We start from the raw sequence: 21,270 nt of genomic DNA, 5'->3' as shown, positions 1-21,270 counted from the left end.
GAACCCCACACTCATCCTGTAAAGGGGCGACCCAAAGTGAATGAGTGGACTCGGAAACGTCAAACCCAGTCCCCATCCCGATCTACTTTGTCCGTCGGCTGCTCGCACCCTGATCCTGTTCACTGAAGTCGCGCTCTCTTTCAGTTCTTCCTAGTATTCACGTTCGGTCCCCGCCCTACTACACTGTGGTTAAACAACGCTTGGGCTCCCAACGTACCAAGTACAACTTTGCCAGAAAACAACCCGGCCGAATCCGCACTTGCCAGATCATTCCCGACTCCAGTAAAGTTGGCCTTTATCCAAGTTAGGATCTAAAACTTAGGTCAGACCGATCCCTTCCCATAATCACCTTTGCACTATTCAAACTTCTGACCCCTGTCTTGCCCCATTCCGTAGAAGAATTGCAGTCTCCCGTTAGAACTTTATAGCAACTTTTTAAAGAAATTTTCTTTAAAAAAATTGACAAACTCTCCCACTGGTCTTTCACTGCATGGGACTCACAGTCGATACCAAGAAAGTTAAAATCACCCATTTTCACAACCTTATGTTTCTCGTAACAGTCTGCGATCTCTCTACAGATTTATTCCTCTGAATCCCCAGGACTGTTAGGTGGTCGATAATGTGTCTAATGAACGAGTTCTTACCTCATTCCTCAGATCCACCCGTAATGCCTCACCTGGTCGAGTTCGCCAATCTCACCTGATTGAGCATCGGCGTGATAGTTTCCTTGTCCAGTAAAGCTGTCCGTCACCCTTCAATTAATCCCGCATTAGTACCACTAAAACAACCGATACCCGGGAATACTGAGTTAACTGTCCTGTCTGTCCGACAACCAACTCTCACGCCTGGCTGAAATATCATGCTTCCAGGCGTTGGCCCCTGCCCAGAGCTGGTGAACCTTCTGTACAATACTTCCTGCATTGAGACGGACGCTGCTCAGACATGAGTCCCAGAAGACTCAACATTCTGCGTCCCAACTTTGTCTGAGGTCTGTTCCAACAACCACTCCACTATCTGTTCAGGAGTTCTGGTCTTCATCCCCCTTCAACTCTCGTTTGAGCCCTCACACTCCCCCTTTCTAAAGGCAAAACTTCCCGCTGGGATACCAGTTCCACTCAAATCCAGGTGTAAACTGAGAGTTGCTCATGGGAGAGGAAATGAAGGAGCTGAGTATCGTGGGGGCGGAATGGCGCAGTCTCCAGGCGGCAGTGTGTGCTGCCCCCTAGGGTTCGCTCTGCAGAAAACAAAATCTGTTCTGGCCAATTGTAGGTTTCAGTGTAAACCCCAGGTTCGGCCGGCTACGTTAGACTAGAGGAAGATAGTCACCCCAACCCTCCCACCCCACCCCACAACGATGAAGTCTCGTTTGTGTGGATACTGCGTGTTGTTTTCCCCTTGTGGAACTCAGTATCACGAAAGAGCAAATGTACACCATATGCGATTAAAAAGATGTGCTTCATAATTCTCATAAAAGAGAAAAAGGGCAAATTTCAGTGAAAGTTTATTGTGCAGTTTGGGGCGCACTGTTCTACATCCTAGAATTCCACATCGATATCCGATCGTCGTCAACTCCCTGACCCGCACCCCAAGTTCACTCGGTCCTGCGGGATCCCAGCTCACTCCTCTTGTGTCTTCACTTTCAATATCTCGTCCGAAAGGCAGCAAAGTTTCTCAATGGATGGCGCACATTGCAAAGCACCTGTTATTTGTTAGTAATAACACAGACACTGCTGCAACAGAGAAATCAGTACATTATCAGTGACACCTCACAGACCGTTACATATCTGTGTGTGTGTGTGTGTTTGTGTGTGTGTTTGTGTGTGTGTGTGCGTTTGTGTGTGTGTGTGCGTGTGTCTGTGTGTGTTTGTGTGAGTGTGTGTGTGTGTGTGTGTGTGTGTGTGTGTGTGTGTGTGTGTGTGTGTGTGTGTGTGTGTGTGTGTGAAGACATATTGTGTGAATGTTTCGATTGATGTTCTACAATGCTTGCATCCTTTATATCTTTTGCATATATGTGTGCTTTGTGCCGTATATGATACTTGGTAATGTCTTTTTCAGCTTGGTCCTGGCTGCATGCATGAGTATTCATGTGTGATGGAATTACAATTAAGCCTGATTTGAATTGAATTGAATTGAAATGAAACCGTCTCGTCTGTATAGGTGGTACCTTCCTTGGAAGAGATTTCCATGATCCACACATAGTAAAGCTCCATCCACACCGTCATATCACACATTCCCGGGTCATAAAAGTACTGAGCCTCCCTCCACACCGTTCCATCACTCACCCCAGAGCTAGGCACAGAGTGCAGCTTCCTCTGGATCATCCCATCACACACTCTCGATGTCAGGCAAGCACTGATGCTCTCGCGAAACCATCCCATCACACACTACTGAAGTTAGACACTTTCTTTACCATCCTCTCACACACTCCCAGGTTCAGACACAAACTGAAGCTCCCTCTCCCTGATCCCTTCACACACACCCGGGTTCAGATACAAACTGAAGCTCCCTCCCCCCGATCCCTTCACACACTCCCAGTTTCAGACGCTCCTTCTCTCTCACCAATCCCTGGCACTTTGTCGTTCTACCGGTCCGGAATTGTGAGTCAGTGTCGCAGATCGTGCGTGTGTTGGCGTCCAGATGGTTTCAAGGGAAGAAAAGGGAAGTGGCGGAGAAGGAGAGCCAGTACGTGGCGTTGAGAGGTCACTCAGTGGGAGGAAGTGGTGCCGACCCACTAAACCGGCCTGTCCACACAGTATAGTGAAAGACTCAGAACCGAGAAATCGATATCCGGTGGAGGGTGCGGGGGGTTGTAACACTAGTCGTCACCTCTCCCCCTTCCTCCCCAGAATTCAATGTGAACCGAGAGAGGGAGGGATATAGAGGAGTGAGAGTGTTGATGGAACCATGGAGGGCTGTAGGGAAGGGAGACGGAGTAAGAAGTCGTGAAAGGAGGAGGTAACTCAAACGACGAGGGGTGTAAGGGACGGAGCGCTGATGTAGACGCGTTGTATAGAAGAGGAAGTTGGTGACTGAAAGGAGGTGCAGGGTGTAGGGCTGTCCTGTCTGACGGTGACGAGGTTGGTCGCCGACGAAGGATGGCTGACGAGATTGAAAGGTGTTGTAGGGGAGGAAGGGGCTGATGGAGACAGGGAAGGGTGCAGAGACTGCTGGTGGTGACAGAGACTGGCGGTGTTTAGAAGAGCGAGGGGGTCGTGCAGCCGACCCAGGGTGAAGTGAAGGGATAGATTGACTAGACCGGGTGGTGGTGCAGAAGAGGGAGGGATTTATGGAGAGGGAGGGGATTTTCTTGGAGGGATGTGCAGACGTAAAACAGTTTGTGTGTAAGGGAGGGAATACATGACGGAGACTTGCAGGGGTGCAGGTGAGTAAGTACCCGAGTTAGGAAGTCACGTTGCATTTTACCAAAACTTTGGAGACGGGCATATTGTTCGGCTCTGCTCGCCCCCTTCTCTTCCGTGACCTCTGTCTCGACGGCCGATGTAAGAATCATCCTTCAGGCGGGAGAACTCTCGCAAGGTATCGGGTTCCGAATGTGTACCTGGTAGGGCACGGAAAACCTTTGCCATCAACAGGCTGGATTGTTCAAGGACTCGGTGGTGAGGAAAGCAAATAACAGGTTCGCATTCATTTCCCGGACAAGGATTTAATTTTAAGGGTCTGGTGTGGCCTCATTTGAGTGTGCGGAGCTGTCACTTTCACTTTCAGACTCGGACTGCCAATTTCTGCCTGTCCCAATCCTTCCAGGAAAGTTTGTAATTAAAGGGTTTGCGCTGAGCTCTCAGTGCTCAACCGTAGGAGATCCATTCTAGCACTGTGGGTTGTGACTGTCACCTTGGATATCGTTACTGCCGTCTTGTTCATTTTGACTCTGAGTCGGAAGTAATTCCAGACCTTACTCTGCACTTGGGTTGAACATCATCCATAACTCCCTGGCCACAGAAGGTATTGTGACGTCAGGAGTTTGTGAAGATTTGGTGTCTCATTGAACACGAGCAAATTTCTATGGATGTCCGCTGGAGGGCGCTCTGTCCAGTCGCATCACCGGCTGGTGTGGAGTCGTCAACGCCCAGGGTGGCCAGAGACTGCAGAGAGAAGCAGACTCAGACAACCCCGTCACGGGCATCACCACTACCTCTCTTCCCCCCCTCCTTTTCTGGAGCAGACCCTCGGCATTTTGAGGTATTTATAATCTTTTTGTAATTAACATTAATTTTACATTCCTCGCCGGACTGATGTTGAAATGAACAAATCTCAGGTGATTTAAGTCACAAATAAGAACGCTGGCCTTCATCAGTCAGGACACTGAGTACAGGCGCCCGGAACTGACGTTGCAGTTGTACAAGACGTCCGTAAACCCGCATTTGAGTAGTGTGTTCGGTTCTGCGTGCTCTGCTGCAGCGAAGTTGCCGTTCAGCTGGCAAGAGTGCAGTTACTGAGAGAGGTTGGGGATGCCAGGACTTTATTCCTTGGAATGAACGGGGAGAGGGTAAATACGCCTAGTCTTTTCTCCCTATGCTCGGGGAATCGAGAATCAGAGAGCACAGGATTCAGATGAGAGTGGGGAAGATAGTGGAGGAAGAGCGAGATGGGTTAAATAAAATGGGAGAGGGACGACAGAGGGACGGAGAAATAGAGGGCGCGAGTGGGAGAAAAGGTGTATTAGACGTGGAGGGAAGTGAAGGAGGGACGAAGAGCAGATAAGACAGGGGAGTGAGAGACCGCGGTGAAAGAGGGGTTGTCAGTTGATTCAAGTCGCCCACGCTGGTGGTTGACAGAGATCCGGGATCTCTTCAGGACTATTCGGGTACAAAGATTCGGACGTCTCGCAGATGAAACGGTGTTTATCGCGATTGCAGGAGGAACACTTCCTGGATTATTTGCATTCGGTGCATTCGAACTTGCCAGCGTTCATCTTGTACACGACATGAGAGGCCATTTTACCATCAAAAAGAGATAGACAATTTCAACAGAAGCAAGATAGATCCAGTAGGCAGCCCAGAGAGTGTTCTGAAATATTCCCACTACTCCACTCTCTCCACGGCCCGTGTCAGTCTCTAAACTAATCTCACTACACCGGGATCTCCTCGCAGCCCCACGTCAGTCTCAAAACTATTCCCACTGCACCGCTCTGTCTCCACGACCTCGCGTCATTCTCCAGACTAATTTGACTGCACCTTTTAGTGATCCAGTGGGGCACCGGGACGGGTTGTGCGGTGGGCTGACAGGTGATAACGGAGAAAATAATGTGTGCAGAGAGGGAATGTGTCAGGAAGACGGGGCAGCTTGTAAGGGAGGGACAGTGACGGGGACGGGAGCGGTGTAAAGTAGGGAGTGTGTGACGGAGACAGGGAGTAGTGCAGGAGAACGAATGTAGACGGAGATGGAGAGGAGTCTTGGAGTGGGAGGGGATTTTGCATAGGGGGTGATTGTGTCCCTGCTATGGTGATGGTCGTGTCGGTGTGTCGGTATCGTTGGGCGGTGTGTTCGTGTTATGCTCCAAGGCGTGTCGGTGCGCCGGTGTCACGATGAGGGGCTTGGTCATGTCCCGTTGTGAGCTGTGTCGGTGTCATGCTGCCGGTTGTGGCTGTGTAGTAGTGAGGGCTGTGTGGCTCTTACACTGACTATGTCGGGAGGTCGTTCCCTGAGTTTCTCAATGCAGCGTCATTTTCTTTCACTTACACCGTCCCCTGAGTTTCCCATCCAATGAGTTCAAAACATTCCCTGACCCTCCTGTCGAGCTGGTGAAACGCCTCCATCAATCTGTACTCCCCAATCTCTGTGGTAGCACAGTACAATCACCCACCAGTCTCTGTGTGAATGAAAAACTTACCAACCTCATCCCCTTTGGACTTATCCCTCTCACCTTAATGTATGCTCTGTGGTATGAGACATTTTCATCCTGTGGTAAGAACACCCGCTGTCTGCTCTATCGTGTCTCGTCGCGATATAAACATCTACCATTTGTCCCCTAAGCATTCGCCGCTACAGACAAAAGAAACCAAAAATTCTGGCTACTGCCTGTAGATAGTGCTTTGCATTCCGGGCAGCATCCTAATGAATCCCTTCTTGATCCTCTCCAAAGACCCCCACACATTTCCTTCATCGGAACGTCAGAAATTAATCAGGGAGCTCAGAAACGTCAAACCCAGTCCCAACTCCTATCTGTTCCGCCCCTGGGTTTCCCGGCACTCTTCCCCATTCAGTGTGTGAACCCCAAACCTCCACATTGAAGCTGTGGTCTCCTGCAACACCTCCCATTATTAAGCTACGGGCCCTTCCCTTCCACACTGAGAATAAACAGCGACTGGGCTCCAATTTAGCAGGTAAATCTTTGCCAGAAAACAACCTGGCTGAATCCACACTTGCCAGATCATTCCGGATCCAATAAAGTCGGCCTTCATTCAATTTAGAAACGGAACACGGTCAAAAATATCCTTTTCCATAATTACCTTATATCTAATGGCATTATCATCAATAAATGCAAAGTGGACGCCTGCAAAAACTTCTGTCCCCTGCCTCGTCCCATCCTATCGCACTCTCCCGTTGGGAAATTTTACCTACTGATTAGGGAATTATTTGGCAAACCATCCCACTGGCCCTTTCACGGTATGGGGCTCACAGTTAATACCGAGAAAGTAAAATCACCGAATGTGACAGCCTCGTGTTTCTCTACAGATCTGTTGCTCTGAATCCCCAGGACTGTTCGGTGATTTATAATATAATATATAATATAATATAATTTATTTATAATTTATAATATTTATAATATCGCTCCATTATTCCTCAGTTCCTCCCAAAAAACCTCACTGGGACGGGTTCCCCAGTTTGTCTTGACTGACCACCGCCGTGATATTTTCCCTGACTGCAAAGTTGCCTCTCACGTTTGCATCATTTGCGCATTAGCACGACAAGAACAGCCGAATCCCGGAGTATTAAGCTAACGGCCCTGCCTCTCCTGCAACAAGGTCTCACTATTGGCTGCAATATCATACTTCCAGACATTGGCCCCTGTCCTGAGCTCATCCGCCTTTCGTACAATATTTCCTGCATTGAGAGGCACGCAGCTCAGAACATGGGTCCCAGCTGGTTCAATCTTTATCTTCCTGACTTTGTCTGATGTCTTAACTACATCTATCCAACAATCTTTTTTTTATCTATGATGGCATTACGGATTTCATCCCCCTGTATCTCTTGTTTAATGTCCTCCCCATCCCACCTTTATGCAAAAATACCCGCTGAGATATTAATTCAAAGAAGTTGATGTGTAAACTGTGAGAGCCTTTATCTGGCAGAGGAAGTGATGCGCACGGCAGGCCAGCTTGGCGGGGCCTCCAGGCAGGAGTCTGTGCTGCCCCCCAGTGTTCGCTCGACAGAAGACAGGCTATGTTGTTGTCAACTGCAGATATCAGAGATATTCAGTAAACCCAGTGCCTCAAGATGCGTTGGTATTTTTCTATTTTATCCATAATATGTGTGCTTTGTTCCGTGTTTGAATGCTGATATCGTGTTTTGCACCTTGTTTCTGGAGTAACGCTGTCACCTTTGGATTCATGGATGTTCATGTGTCGTCCTGACCTGTGAGACATACCTCGACTTCATCATTTTAACCTGTCTCTCCCGCCCAGAGCAAACAAACTGGTGAACCTGTTATTGAGCTGCTTGGCCACAGGGGGACGCTGTACTGTGCCTGGAAGTTTAACCCTTTTGAATCTCCGGACCGTCACCCAGTTTCCTGCGAACTGAACATTCGGTCTATTTTCCTCCCAATATGACCTGACAGAGAGTCATCGTATAACGACAAGATGATGAGAGGCATTGATCGTGTGGATAGTCAGAGGATTTTTCCCAGAGCGGAAATGGTTGCCACCAGAGTACACAGGTTTACAGTGTTGGGGAATAGGTACAGAGGAGATTGCAGGGGTAAGTTTTTTACTCAGAGAGTGGTGTGTGCGTGGAATGGGCTGTCGGTAACGGTGGTGGAGGCGGATACTATAGGGTCTTTTAAGAGGCTTTTAGATAGGTACATGGAGCTTAGAAAAATAGAGGGCTATACGTGAACCCAGTAATATTTTGTAAGGTAGGGACGTATTCGGTACTACATTGTGGGCCGAAGGGTCTGCATTGTGCTGTCGGTTTTCTATGTTCCTATATTTCTATCTTTATTTTCACTTGCTGATGAAGCCGCCTTGCTGATTGGTTGAAGTGAAGCTCCCACTCACAGTCGTATAACGCATTTCCGGTGTCAACTTTCAATGAAGCTCCCTCCTCAAAGTCCCATCACACATTGTGCCATCCCAGTCGTCTGGAATTCTGTCTCGGACACTGTGAGTGCGGGTGACGGGATGTGGATTATTCAGTGCGCACGTGCTCCCAGTTTCAATCACCGATTCCGAATCCCGGGCTGGTGTCCGTCCCTCTGCAACGGGATGATAGACTCCCTCATCCGGAAACCACAGTCGGTAGCAACGTTACCGAGCGACAGGTTGTGATGAGGAAGCAGGGGGCTGCTGAAGAGCTCCGACAGATTAGGAGAATGACGATAAACGTGGCAGATAGAATAGAGTGCCGGGAATTGTTTGGACAAGCAATTAAAAAAAAATAAAAACGTAGACTATTTACTAAGTGGAGAGAAAATGAAATTTACGGCGCATCAGGATTTGGAAGACCTCGTGTATCTTTCCCAGAAGTTTAACCTGCAGCTTGAGCCGGTGGTGATGAAGCAAATGCGATGACAGCATTCATTTCGAGAGGGCTGGGACGTAAAAGCAAGGACGTCATTCTCAGGCTCAATACGTCACTGTTGAGATCACATTTGGAGTTTTGTGAGCAGGTTTCCATCGCTTATCTCACAGCGGATGTGAGCCATGGGAGACGGTTCACGGGAATGATAACGGGATCGGACGTCGTATTATAGGAGGAGTATTTGACAGCTCCGGGAGTCAGAACACCCACACACAACGATTCAGGAGCAGCTTCTCCCCCTGCGCCATCACATCTTTCAATGCATCAGCAAAAACCCGACATTTCTGCGGTGTTTATTAATATTTGCAATTTACATTAATTGTACATCTTTGTTCGGTACTGATGCTTCAAAAGAACAAAATCCAGGGGTTATAAGCTTCAGATAATAATTGAAATAGCGATTCCGCTGGAAAACATCCGACAGAGTGGACAGGACACTTGGCCCGCTGGTCTTCACCAGTCACACTGAGTGTCGGAGTCAGGGGGTGACACTGCCGTGGCACAATATGTCGGTGGGGCAGCCTTGGTTCAGGAAATATGCCACTGAACTGGATATATTATACAGGGAGTTCTACGGGGATATTGCCGGAACTCGGAGGACTGAGGTATGGTGGGAGGGAGGGAAGGTTGGGACTTTATTCCCTGAAGCGTAGTTATAACCTTACAGGGTTCCATAACCCCGAGAGGGGCACAGACAGAGGGAATGCGCACAGACTTTCACCCAGGGTTGGGTTATCGAGAACCAGACGGCACAGGATTGATGCGTGAGTTAGTGGAAAACAGAAAGATAGAAAGAGAATGAGATCAGGGCGACGGAGGGTTTAGAGAGAACGGGGAGGGGAGGTATAGAGTTCCTGGGAAGGGAAGGGGAAATAGGTGAAAGAGGAGTGCAGAGGGAGCAGAGAAACTGCGGGCGGAGAAGCTTCGAGGGAATAAGGGGAGCTGAGGGGCAGAGAGGAACGTAGAAGGAGCTTGAAAGAGCGGTACGGGGGGAATCGCGAGAATGAAAGGGGTAGAAGGCGAGAGGGGTTTGTCGGTGTCTGGTGGGGAGAATATGATGGCGACAAGAGGAGGAGATGTAGGAGGGAGGGGCAGAGAGCGAATTTGAAAGGATTTCGGAGTGAGAGTGAAGCGGAGAGAAGGAAGTGAAAATGGGGGTGGTCACTGGATTCATGTCGACTCCACTGGCCGTTGGCAGCGGCCCTGGATCTCTTCACGAATATCCGGGAACAAAGGTGCCGACTTCTCGCAGATGAATCTCCGATCACCATCACAAGGGTTCCTCATTACGCACTGTCTGCAGAAGGTCGTTCCAGAGGGCCACTTGTACAGGAGACTCCGGCCCTCAATCCTATCAGGGAGGGTTAAACAATTTCAACAGAGACAAAACAGCTTCAGTAGAGGACCCGAGCGGAGTCCGTCCTCAAGCTAATCCCATGAATTCGCTCTCTCCTAATTGCCCGTGTGAGTCCCCAAACTCATCCCAGTCAATCACTCTCCCCCACGGCCCCGTGTCAGTCCCCAGAAAAATATCACGTTCCCAATGTCTCCCCACAACCCGGTGTCAGTTCCCTAACTAATCGTACTGACCCAATGTCTCCGCACAGCCCCGTATCCTCCAAAATAATCCCAACGAACCGCTTTCTCACCACAGTCCCCTTTCAGCCCCCAAACTCATCCGACTCAACCACTCTCCCCCACGGCAGTGCCAGTATCCAGGCAGACACCACGGTCCCAATGCCTCCCAACAATCCTGTGTCATTTCCCAAACTAATCGTACTGACCCAATTTTACCCCACAGCCCCGTTTCCCGCAAACTAATCCCACCGAACCGCTTTCTCACCACAGTCCCCTTTCAGTCCCCAAACTCATCCCACTCAACCACTCTCTCCTCACAGCCCCGTGCTGGTACCCAGAAAAATACCACGGTCCCAATGTCTCCCCACAATCCTGTGTCAGTCCCCAAATTAATCGTACTGTCCCAATGTCTCCCCACTGCATCTCCCCCAAATTAATCCCACCGAACTGCTTCCCCGCCACAGTCCCCTTTCAGCCCCCATACGAATAGAACAGGCCCACCCTCCCTGTTCTGATCTGTTTCAGTCTCCGAATAAACCCCACTATCCCACCGGCGCCCCACAGAGTTATGTCTGTCCTGAATTGAATCCAACTGTTCCACACCCTTCCCTCAGCCCTGTGTGGTTCCAGGTTAATCTCGTTGTCTCTTCCTCTACCCGGAGCTTCGTTTCTGTCTCCTGACATACCCCAGTTCACCGCGCTCTCTCCATAGCCTCTCGTCCGCCTCCAGAATTATACCACCGTCACCCTTTCTCCCACGTTCTTGCCTCAGTTAGCAAAATAATCCCGCTAACCAATGTCAATAACCAATCTTCACCCCACCGACAGAGATCAGTCCAAATCTCACCCGTCTTCGCATTTTTCAATCCAGTAAGCAAGGCTGTTACCCAGAACATTGAGGGATACAAAGTTCTGTGAAGATAAATTTACTTGATTAATGCCTAAAATCGAAAAGTATGTACAGAGCTTCTCTCAGTTGATTACAACATTAATCTGGGATGGGTCTGTCTGGAGGTAGATTCACTCTGTGTCTGACCTCGGTAGTGTGTGATGGGTCGGTGTGGAGGGAGATTCACTCCGTGTCTGACCCCGTAAGTGTGTGATGGGACGGTTTGGAGGGAGATTCACTCTGTGTCTGAACCCGGGGTGTGTGATAGGACGGTGCGGAGGAAGATTCACTCTGTGTCTGACAACGGGAGTTTGTGACGGGACGGTGTGGAGGGAGATTCACTCCGTGTCTGACCCCGGGAGTGTGTGATACGACGGTGAGGAGGGAGATTCACTCTGTGTCTGACCCCGGGGGTGTGTGATGATTCCTGTGTTACTGTGGGATCTTCTCGTGCTTTGACACATACCGCTTCTTCCCTTGAATTGATTTCCTGCAGCCTTGAATGTCGGTTTTAACATTCTTGCATCGCTTTTTGGAAAGATATTTCAAACCTGGATACGTAATAACTCCGATCTTTATTTGTGGCCCAGTCCTTGGAACAACTTTGATCTGAAAATCAGGGACATGGAACAGTGACACAAAGAGTGAATCTCCCTTCACAATTCCCCATCACACACACCCATGGAGATACACAGAGTGAAATTCCCTCCACGCGGTCCCATCACGCGCACCTGAGTTCAGGCAGAGTGAATATCCCTCCGCAACGTCCCATCGTAAATTAACAAGGATCAGATACAGTGAAGATCCCTCCACACCATCCATCACACACTCCTGGGTGAATATAACATAGAATAATACAGGACAGTACAGGCCGTGTGGTCCACAATGTTGTGCCGACACTTAAACCCTTCCTCCCAAATATCCCCCTACCTTAATTTCCTCCATATACCTGTCCAGTATTCTCTTATACTTCACTGGTGTTTCTGCCTCCACCACTAACTCAGCAGTGCATTCCACGCAGCAACCACCCTCTGAGTAAAAAACCTTCCTCTTATATCTCTCTTAATCTTCCTGCCCCTTACCTTAAAGCCATGTCCTCTTGTACTGATCAGTGGCGCCCTGGAAAAGAGGCGCCAGCTATCCACTCTACACATTCCTCTTAATATCTTGTACACCTCTAACATGTCTCCTCTCATCCTCCTTCTCTCTTTGTAAAGCCCGAGCTCCCTTAATCTCTGATCATAATCCACACTCTCTAAACCAGGCAGCATCCTGGTAAATCTCCTCTGTACCCTTTTCAGTGCGTCCACATCCTTCCTGTAGTGAGCCAACCAGAACAGGACACGGTACTCCAAGTGTGGCCTAAACAAACTTTTCTAGATCTACATCATTACCTCGCGACTGTTAAACATAGAGCATAGAATAGCACAGTACATTACAGGCCCTTCGGCCCACAATGATATGCCGACCCTCAAACCTTACATCCCATATATCCCCTACCGTAAATTCCTCCATATACTTGTCTGGTAGTCTCTTAAGCTTATCTAGTGTATCTACCTCCATCACTGAGTCAAGCAGTGCACTCCCGCACCAAACACTCTCTGAGTGAAATACCTTCCTCTGATATCGCTGGTGAACTTTCTTCCCCTTATCTTAAAGCCATGTCCTTCCGTGTTGAGCAGTGGTGCCCTGGGGAATACGTGCTGGCAGTCCACACTATCTATTCCACTTCATATCTTGTATACCTCTATCACGTCTCCTCTCCAGGCGTGTGTCACCGTTCCCTCTGTCAGACACACACATGACCCCACTCCCAAAATCTCCCACCCACCACCACTTCCTGCCATAGCTTCTCATCACATGCGCACTGTGTCACCAGTCGTGGAGTGAAGCTTCCGCCGACATTGTCCCAACAAACACTCTCGGAGTCAGACACAGGCCCGCATTCCAGCGGGCAGACGTGATTTGAAGTTTCTTGCACACAGTCCGGTCACACTCTTCCGGAGTCAGATTCTGAGTGTTACTCCTTGCACAATGCCCCTCACACACTCCCTGGATCAGAGAATAGAATTTAGATTCCTCCACAAAGTCCAATCACACACAGCTTGATCAGACACATGTTGAATCTCTCTCCCCACGGCCCCATCACACACTCCAGCGGTGAGACACAGAAAGAAACTCCATCAGTTCACACGACGAATATTGGAGTGAGAGTGATTCTTCATCGTCAGCTTCCCAACGCACCACATAGCAAATTTCAGACACAGAGTGAAGCTGCCTCCACACGACCCCATCTCACACTGCCGAGTAAAGCACCGTGTGAATCTCCATTTTTAAGTCCCATCAAGCATCCCCTGGCGGGTCACAGAGTGAGTCTATCTCTGAACCGTTCCATCACACCCACCTGTGTTTTCAGACAAAGCGAAGCTCCGCCCGTACCCTCCCATGGCACACTCACAGGGTCAGACTCCCTCCACAATATCCAATCACACAATCCGCTGTCACACAGAATAAATGTCCCTCTGCACTATCCCATCACACACTCCTGGAATCAAACACAAACGCTCTCTGTCTCTATGATCCCATTACACACTCCGGGAGTGAGACACAGAGTGAAGCTCCCTCTGCTACGTCCCATCACTCACCTCTCGAATCAGACACATAGTGAAGCTGTCTCTCCACGATACCAGCACACACTCCTGGATTCCGACACAGAGTGAATCCCCCGCTACACCGTCCCATCACATACTCCACGTTCAGAGTGAAACGCTCTCTCCACGGTGCCATAACACGCTTCAGGGGTCAGACATGGGTTCAATCTCTCGGGTCACTGTCCCATCACACCATCCCATTGTCAGACACAGATCCATACTGTCCCATCACACCCTCCTGGATTCAGTGATAGAGTGAAATTTCCTCCAACCAGCTCCATCAAACACACCAGGTCAAACACAGAGTGAATCACCCTCCATACCATCTCTTCACACACTCCCGATGTCAAGCACAGAGTGACGCTTCCTCTCTCCATGCCTGCTCAGTGATGAGGAGCGGGTGAAAGAGGGGTTTCATGCCTCACCTCTGCTGCTGGTCAACAATTCACAGATTTGAGTTTCGTTGACAGATCTGTACTTCGTTTCCATCTCAGTGAACTGGTGTCGGAGATCGCTCTGCATTCCTTGAAGAACGGACAGATTAGAGTTGAGCGCAGAAAGCTTGGATTGAAGGGTTGAGTTTAACTCATGGTAGTTTCGGTGACAGGTTTCCTTAGACTGACGAATCTGTGATACTGAGAGAGATGGTGAAGGATGTTTCGCGTTTACAGTGACACGTGAGTCAGCTGACATCCTGACATGCAGTTTATAATCCTTTCAAGAATTCATAAAATGGATGCTTCGACATTAAAATCTGCATGTGCAACTTCAGATCCGCCAACACGCCCAAATCTTTATTTCACCCCAAATCCGTGTTTACATGTACACAATCCCAAATCCATGTATACCTCAAATGTGGGCACCTCATCTACAACTAGGAGCGCACCCTAAAATTCATGCGAATATCATACCCGCGGAGAAACCCACTTGCACATTAGATTATCCCAGAGGAATTATCATTTAAATTAACTTCATTATTCACGTGATCGAAATGAAGCAACTTTGAGATTCGGCACACCTCCAAACCGCAGACACCCCAAATACGTGAGAAATCCGTGCGCATGTCCAAATGCAAATGCATCCCCACAACTTCAAAACTGTGAACACACACCCGCAAATTAGATTATCTCAAAAGAAAAAAAAATAGACATTCAAAAGTTGACAAAATCTGTATACAACGAGCCCCACAAATGACTGTCGGGATTTCTGCGTGTTTGGGCTGCGCATGGATTTGTTGGAGCGCACCAATTTGACGATGCACATGAATTTGGTGATGCGCACCAATTTGACGGTGCACATGGATCTGGTGATGCGCACCAATTTGACGATGCACATGGATTTGGTGATGCGCACCAATTTGACGATGCACATGGATCTGGTGATGAGCACCAATTTGACGATGCACATGGATCTGGTGATGCGCACCAATTTGACGGTGCACATGGATCTGGTGATGCGCACCAATTTGACGATGCACATGGATTTGGTGATGCGCACCAATTTGACGATGCACATGGATCTGGTGATGCGCACCAATTTGACGATGCACATGGATCTGGTGATGCGCACCAATTTGACGATGCACTTGGATCTGGTGATGCGCACCAATTTGACGATGCACATGGTGATGTGCGCTGATTTCGGTTGCCTTTTCGATCATGGGAAACACATAGATTTGGTGAGTTGACGGATCAAAATTTAAGTGCGGATTGTTGATGTCGAGGCTGCCATTTTCTCAAATGTTTCTATTTGTTTGTTGCTCCGGAAAAATCTGATGTTCAAGTGGAGAAGTCCGCGGGTTTAGGGTGCGCACTGAACTTGCGATTGCGCAGTTTTATTTTTTATTTTATTTTATTTTTATTTTTATTTTGTTTTTTGTCGGCGAGTATGGGTTGCTCACTGTCTTGTGGTTCACGTGGATATGGGGTTGTGCCTGGAGTTAGGAGCGTTCTCTAATAAAGGTTTCTAAACTGATTTAGGGGAGTGCTCCGATATCGGGATGCGAACCTTTTAAGGGAGAGCAAATTTAGGGTAGAGTCTCCACGTTTTTGTGAGTGCATATCGATTTGGTGACATATGTAGGGAATTTGGGATGCATGGTGGTTTTTACCAGACAGCCATTTTGTGTTTGCAATGATTATCTAATATGCCTGTGGGGTGCGCTCGTATTTGAGGATGCGCGCAGATGTGGGGGTGCGGACGGATTTTAGTGATCCAGTTCGGGGTGTAGTCTTGAATACGGGGCAGCACACGGATCTGGTTCGACACGCAGATTTGGGTGTGTCGTCGATCTGCAAAATGAATTTGGCGCACATATGGCTTGCTAACCACTTTCTGAATTTTCTGAATTGATTGAAATGTTGCTTGTCTGGGATAATCCATTATGCATCTCGGGTGTCAGAGAGTTTGGGGTGCGCACCGATTTTGTGTTTGCGCAGATTTAGGGCTGCTTCGGCATATATGAGCGGCAACCGGTTTGCGATACGAATGGATTTAGTGAAATTAGCGGATTTGGGGGTACACACAGATTTGGTCTCTTTAGGAGAGTTTCGGCGAGTACATGTGCACAGTGATGTGTGGATTTTAAAGTGATCAAAAATCACTTTCTGATTGGGAGGTGGCACACGATTAGGAACCAATATGGGTGCACAGAAAGTCAGTATGGATTTGGGGTACACACGGTTGCCTGACGATTGGGGACGAGGACAGGTTTAGGTGCGTGTCGGCGCGTATGGGTGTACATGAATTTGTTAGTGTCGGTCGAAGTGGGGTTGTGGTGAATCTCAAAGTTATTTCATTTATAGTATCTTTAATAATAGCTGCACTATGCCCTCTCTTTAAGGTGACTCCTCCTTTGGGAAAATCAGATGTGTACACGTGAGTATCAGCAGGTTTGGTGATGTACACGATCTCAGATGCTCTCAGATTTGTGGTCCTGACAAATCTCACGGTTGTTTCATTGATAGGTACATTATTAATAAATACACTTCCGGTTTTCTACTCTGCTCTTGCTGTGATTTTTAAGTTGGAAGTTGTTACTTTCTGAAGTATGTGAAATTATTTCTCATCTCGGATAATCTGTAAGTGGGAGGTGTTGACAGGTTCGGTGCGCGCACCCATTTGGGTGTGCATACCGGTTTGGGAGTGCACGTGGCTTTTGGTTATCGGAGGAATTGGATATAATGCCAAAATACAAATTGTTAATTTACAGATACTCGGATAAATAATGCACTTTAACGTTGAGCCTTGTTCTTGCTATTTCTTAAAGTGGATTAAGCAATCTTGTGAAATAATTGAAATGTTTCTCCCTGTAGGAAAAACAATTGTACATATAGTGGCTGACTCGGATTTGGGGGTTCTCAGAGATTTTGACAAGTGCGCGGCGAGTTTGGGTACACACGGATTTGGGTGTGTCGGTGGATTGGGTGGGGCGTGACGAATTGCAAGGTTGTTTCACTTATGGATACTTTAATAATAGAACTTGGAAGTTTGTTTTAGATTATTGAACGCGAAGCTATTTTGTGAACTGTTTGACCTGACTCGTGATTTCGGATAATCCAACGTGCATGTGGGATTGTCGTCAGGATTGGGGTGCATGTGGATTCAGGGCGAGCTCTTACTCGGTCATGCCCACAGATTTATGGTTGAATACGGACTTGGGAATGTGCGCAGATTTAGGCGTCTGTTTTCTAATATGGAGGTGCACAGGTTACACCCAGATCTGTGTGTGTTAAACGATCTGGAATTGCAGATGCATTTTGAGAGTCGTGCTGATTTTAATGTCGAAGCAGTCATTTTCTGGTCGATTTGAAATAATTCCCTCTGAGATAATCTATCATGCATGTTGGAGAATCAGCGTGTATGGAGAGAGCACTGTTTTTTGGGATTACGCAGATTTAGGGCGGTGTCGGCAAATATGCCCTCACACACCAGTCTCTGGATGTGAACAGATTTGGTGATGTGTCCGGCAATATAGAGGTGCACACATATTTGTAACGCTCATTGATGAGCGATGAGCGTGCAGGCCAGTATATGAATGTGTACTGGTTTTGGCAAATATGTCCTCACACACTACTCTGAGGATGCGAACCGATTCAGTGATTTGGAGTTGTTAGATATCTGAAGGTTGTTTCATTCAGAGATAATTTCAGAACCAGTGCTCCCTGAACTTTTCACCAGTGTTCTTGTAACTTTATGCTGGAGGCAGCCATTTTGTGAACTGTTCGAAATTATTCTTGCCCTGGGACACTGTATGTGGCGTGTAGGGGTGTCAACGGGTTTGCAATGCCCATTGAATTGAACATTACACAGAGTTAAAGCAAAATAGTCAAACATGTAATGCCTTTGATGGCTGGATCTCAGAAGAATGAGGGGGACGGATGTTGTTTTTGGAAATGATCGAATGTTTAAAGGCATCGATAAAGTAGGTGTGGAGAGAAGGTTCCCCGTGGCGGGACAGTCAATACCAGCGGACCCACATCCGAATGGAGGTCCGTCCTTTCAGAACGGAGATTGGGAGTGTTAGGTACACGTAAATGTGTGTGATAAAACCATTAGCAGCAATAGAACAGACCTGGAGTCTGGTTTTTCTGTTAGCAAACATTATTCAATTAACAACCACTTAAGATAGCATCTTAAACCAGGTAAATCGAAAGTTAAAAGAGTTATGCTGATATAGCCGAATAAAATAAAGTTCGCAAACTCATTCAATTTCGGGTGTCATGAGTTACAGTTTGACGATGGTCTGCAAGAAAGTTCAGTTCAATCCACAGAACTGAGGTGAGAGAGAGGTATTTGTAATCTGAATAAACAGGGGTCGTCGGTCTTGCCGTTCTCCTCTGAATTCTTCAAGTTAGTCAAAGGTGACTCCCCTAAGGGTACCGCCTTCAGTGGAAAATCTACTCACCCAGGCCAGGGTTAAACACACCGGTAGTTTGCACAGCGTCACCCTTGCACTCACTGTGACGGCCTCTGATCAATCTCACTTGATCGATCCACAACCCACCCTCGTGTGCACTCAAAGAGTTCATCCAATGACTCCTTCCTCACCGGCCTCTGTGAGTCTCTTCTGTTTGTCTGCCAGAAAGACAGTCGACCTCACACACGCTGAACATCAGCTGTCCATCATGTAACTCCTCTCTCTCCATAGCAACTCGGGCAGCAGTCGAAGACAGCTGCTTTTCATAACACTGTATTACGTCTCTCTCTCTCTCTCTCTCTCTCTCTCTCTCTCTCTCTCTCTCTCTCTCTCTCTCCCTCTCTCTCTCTCTCTCTCTCTCTCTCTCTTTCTCCCCTTAAAGGCACAGTCCATAGCGAATGAAACATAAGATCCTATCACAGGAGGAATGTATTTCCACACAGTGTGGTAAATCTGTGGAATGGGTTACACGGGCGTCTGTGGAGTCTGACTTTAGGTATATTGAAGTCAGAGATAGACAGATTGTTGATTACTCAGGCCATGAAGGAATACGTTGGAAAGGCAGGAGACTGGGGCCGAGGGGGACCTGGATCAGTCATGATGAAATGCCGCAGCAAGCTCGATGGCCTAATTCTGCTCCTATATCTCATGGTCTGATTTTAGGCTCCTGTGTTGCCGGGTGTCAGCGTTTCAGTGGATCTGTCCTGGTGGGACCAACACATTCATGCAAACACGAAGAGGGTGTCATGTTCCCGACTGAACACCGCCAGGCTTCCAAAAGCCGGCACGCCCATTCCCCGGAGTGTGATGAGCAGTCACTTTCCCTTTAAGGGTCAGACTGACAATTATTACCCGTCAACATTGCTTAATGGTAAGTCTGTCGTTGACGTCACCGAGCTGAGCACTCAGTGCTCAACCGTAGGAAATCCATTTCGAGAACTATCCTTTGTGATATAAACTTTAGATGTCTTTACTATCGTCCTGTTTATTTCAAGTCTACGTTTCAGTGTGCTCCAGACCATACTCTACACTTCCCAGCACCACCATAGATCTCTCGTTCCAGAAGGAATTACAGCGTTTGAAGTTGGAGAGGATTTGCTCTTCCATTGAAGACGAGAAAGTGATCGCTGGGAGCATTCCGACTTGTTGCATCGCCGCCTAGTGTGGAGGCTGCAACGCACAAGGTCACCAGAGGCGTGCGAGTGGTGTAGAATCAAACAGCTCCATCACGGGCACAACCCTCCCCAGCATCGAGGACATCGTCAAGATGCGATGCCTCGACAAGGCCGCATTCATCAGTGAGGCCCCTCACCCCGGGGACAAGCTCCCTGCTCAGTACTACCATCGGGAAAGAGACACAGAAGAGTGAAAGCTCAACGATCCTGGAACACAGTCTTCACCTACGCATCACACTTTTGAATGTAGGAGTGAGATGAGATGTCACTTTCCCTTTAAGGGTCAGACTGACAATTATCGCTCGTCAACATTGCTTCATGGAAAGCACTGGTGAGTCCTCACTTGGAAATACTGTGACCGGTTCTGGGTGCTTTATCTCTACCGGCCAGATGAGCTTGGCATTGAGAAGGGTTGAAAGGAGGTTCGCGGGAATAATTCCGCGATTGAAACATTTATCAGATCAGGAGCGTTTGGTGACTGGACCTCAGAAGAATGAGGGGGCGGCGGGGAGAGGGTTGTTGTTGAAATCGATCGAATGTTCAAAGGCTTCGACAAAGTTGATGTGGAGAGAAGGTTCCGCGTGGCGAGACCGGTGGACCCACATCGGAATGGAGATCCGTCTTTAAGAACGGAGATTGGGAGGAATATATTCAGCCAGAGTATGGTAAATATCTAGAACAGATTACACTGAGGGCTGTGGAATCCGACAGTGGGTGTATTGAAGTCAGAGGTTGACAGATTCTTGGTTACTCAGGGTATGAAGGAATACGGTGAAAAGGCAGGAGACTGGGGCTGAGGGGGACCTGGATCAGACATGATGAAATGGCGCAGCAGACTCGATGGCCTAATTCTGCTCCTATATCTCATGGTCTGATTTTAGGTTCTTGTATTACCGGGTGTCAGCATCTCAGTGGATCTGTCCTGGTGGGGCCAACAGAGACTGGGGGAGAGGGAGAAACTGACAGAGACGGAGGAGAGGAATAGTAGGATAAGTAGGAACAACTGAAATGGGTAGTGGTGCACAGAAGGGGGAGTCACGGACCCGGGGTAGGTTTTAGCGGATGGATGGGGTAACATAAAACTGCTCGGATGTCGGAGAGGGAGGAGATGACGGAGACGAAGGTTGTAGTTGAGTAAGTATTCGAGTTGAGAAGTCACGTTGCTGTTGAAAAAGACGTTCGAGAGGGGCACCAGGTTCGGCTCTGCTCGCCCCCTTCTCTTCTGTGAACTCTGGCCCGAAGGCCGATGTGAGAATCATCACTCAGATGACTGAACACTGGCCGGTCCCCGGGTTC

Source organism: Hypanus sabinus, unplaced genomic scaffold, assembly GCF_030144855.1.
Source record: "Hypanus sabinus isolate sHypSab1 unplaced genomic scaffold, sHypSab1.hap1 scaffold_1385, whole genome shotgun sequence".
Classification (NCBI taxonomy): Eukaryota; Metazoa; Chordata; class Chondrichthyes; order Myliobatiformes; family Dasyatidae; genus Hypanus; species Hypanus sabinus.
The sequence above is the reverse complement of the archived record's forward strand: the minus strand, read 5'-3'. Positions refer to the sequence as shown.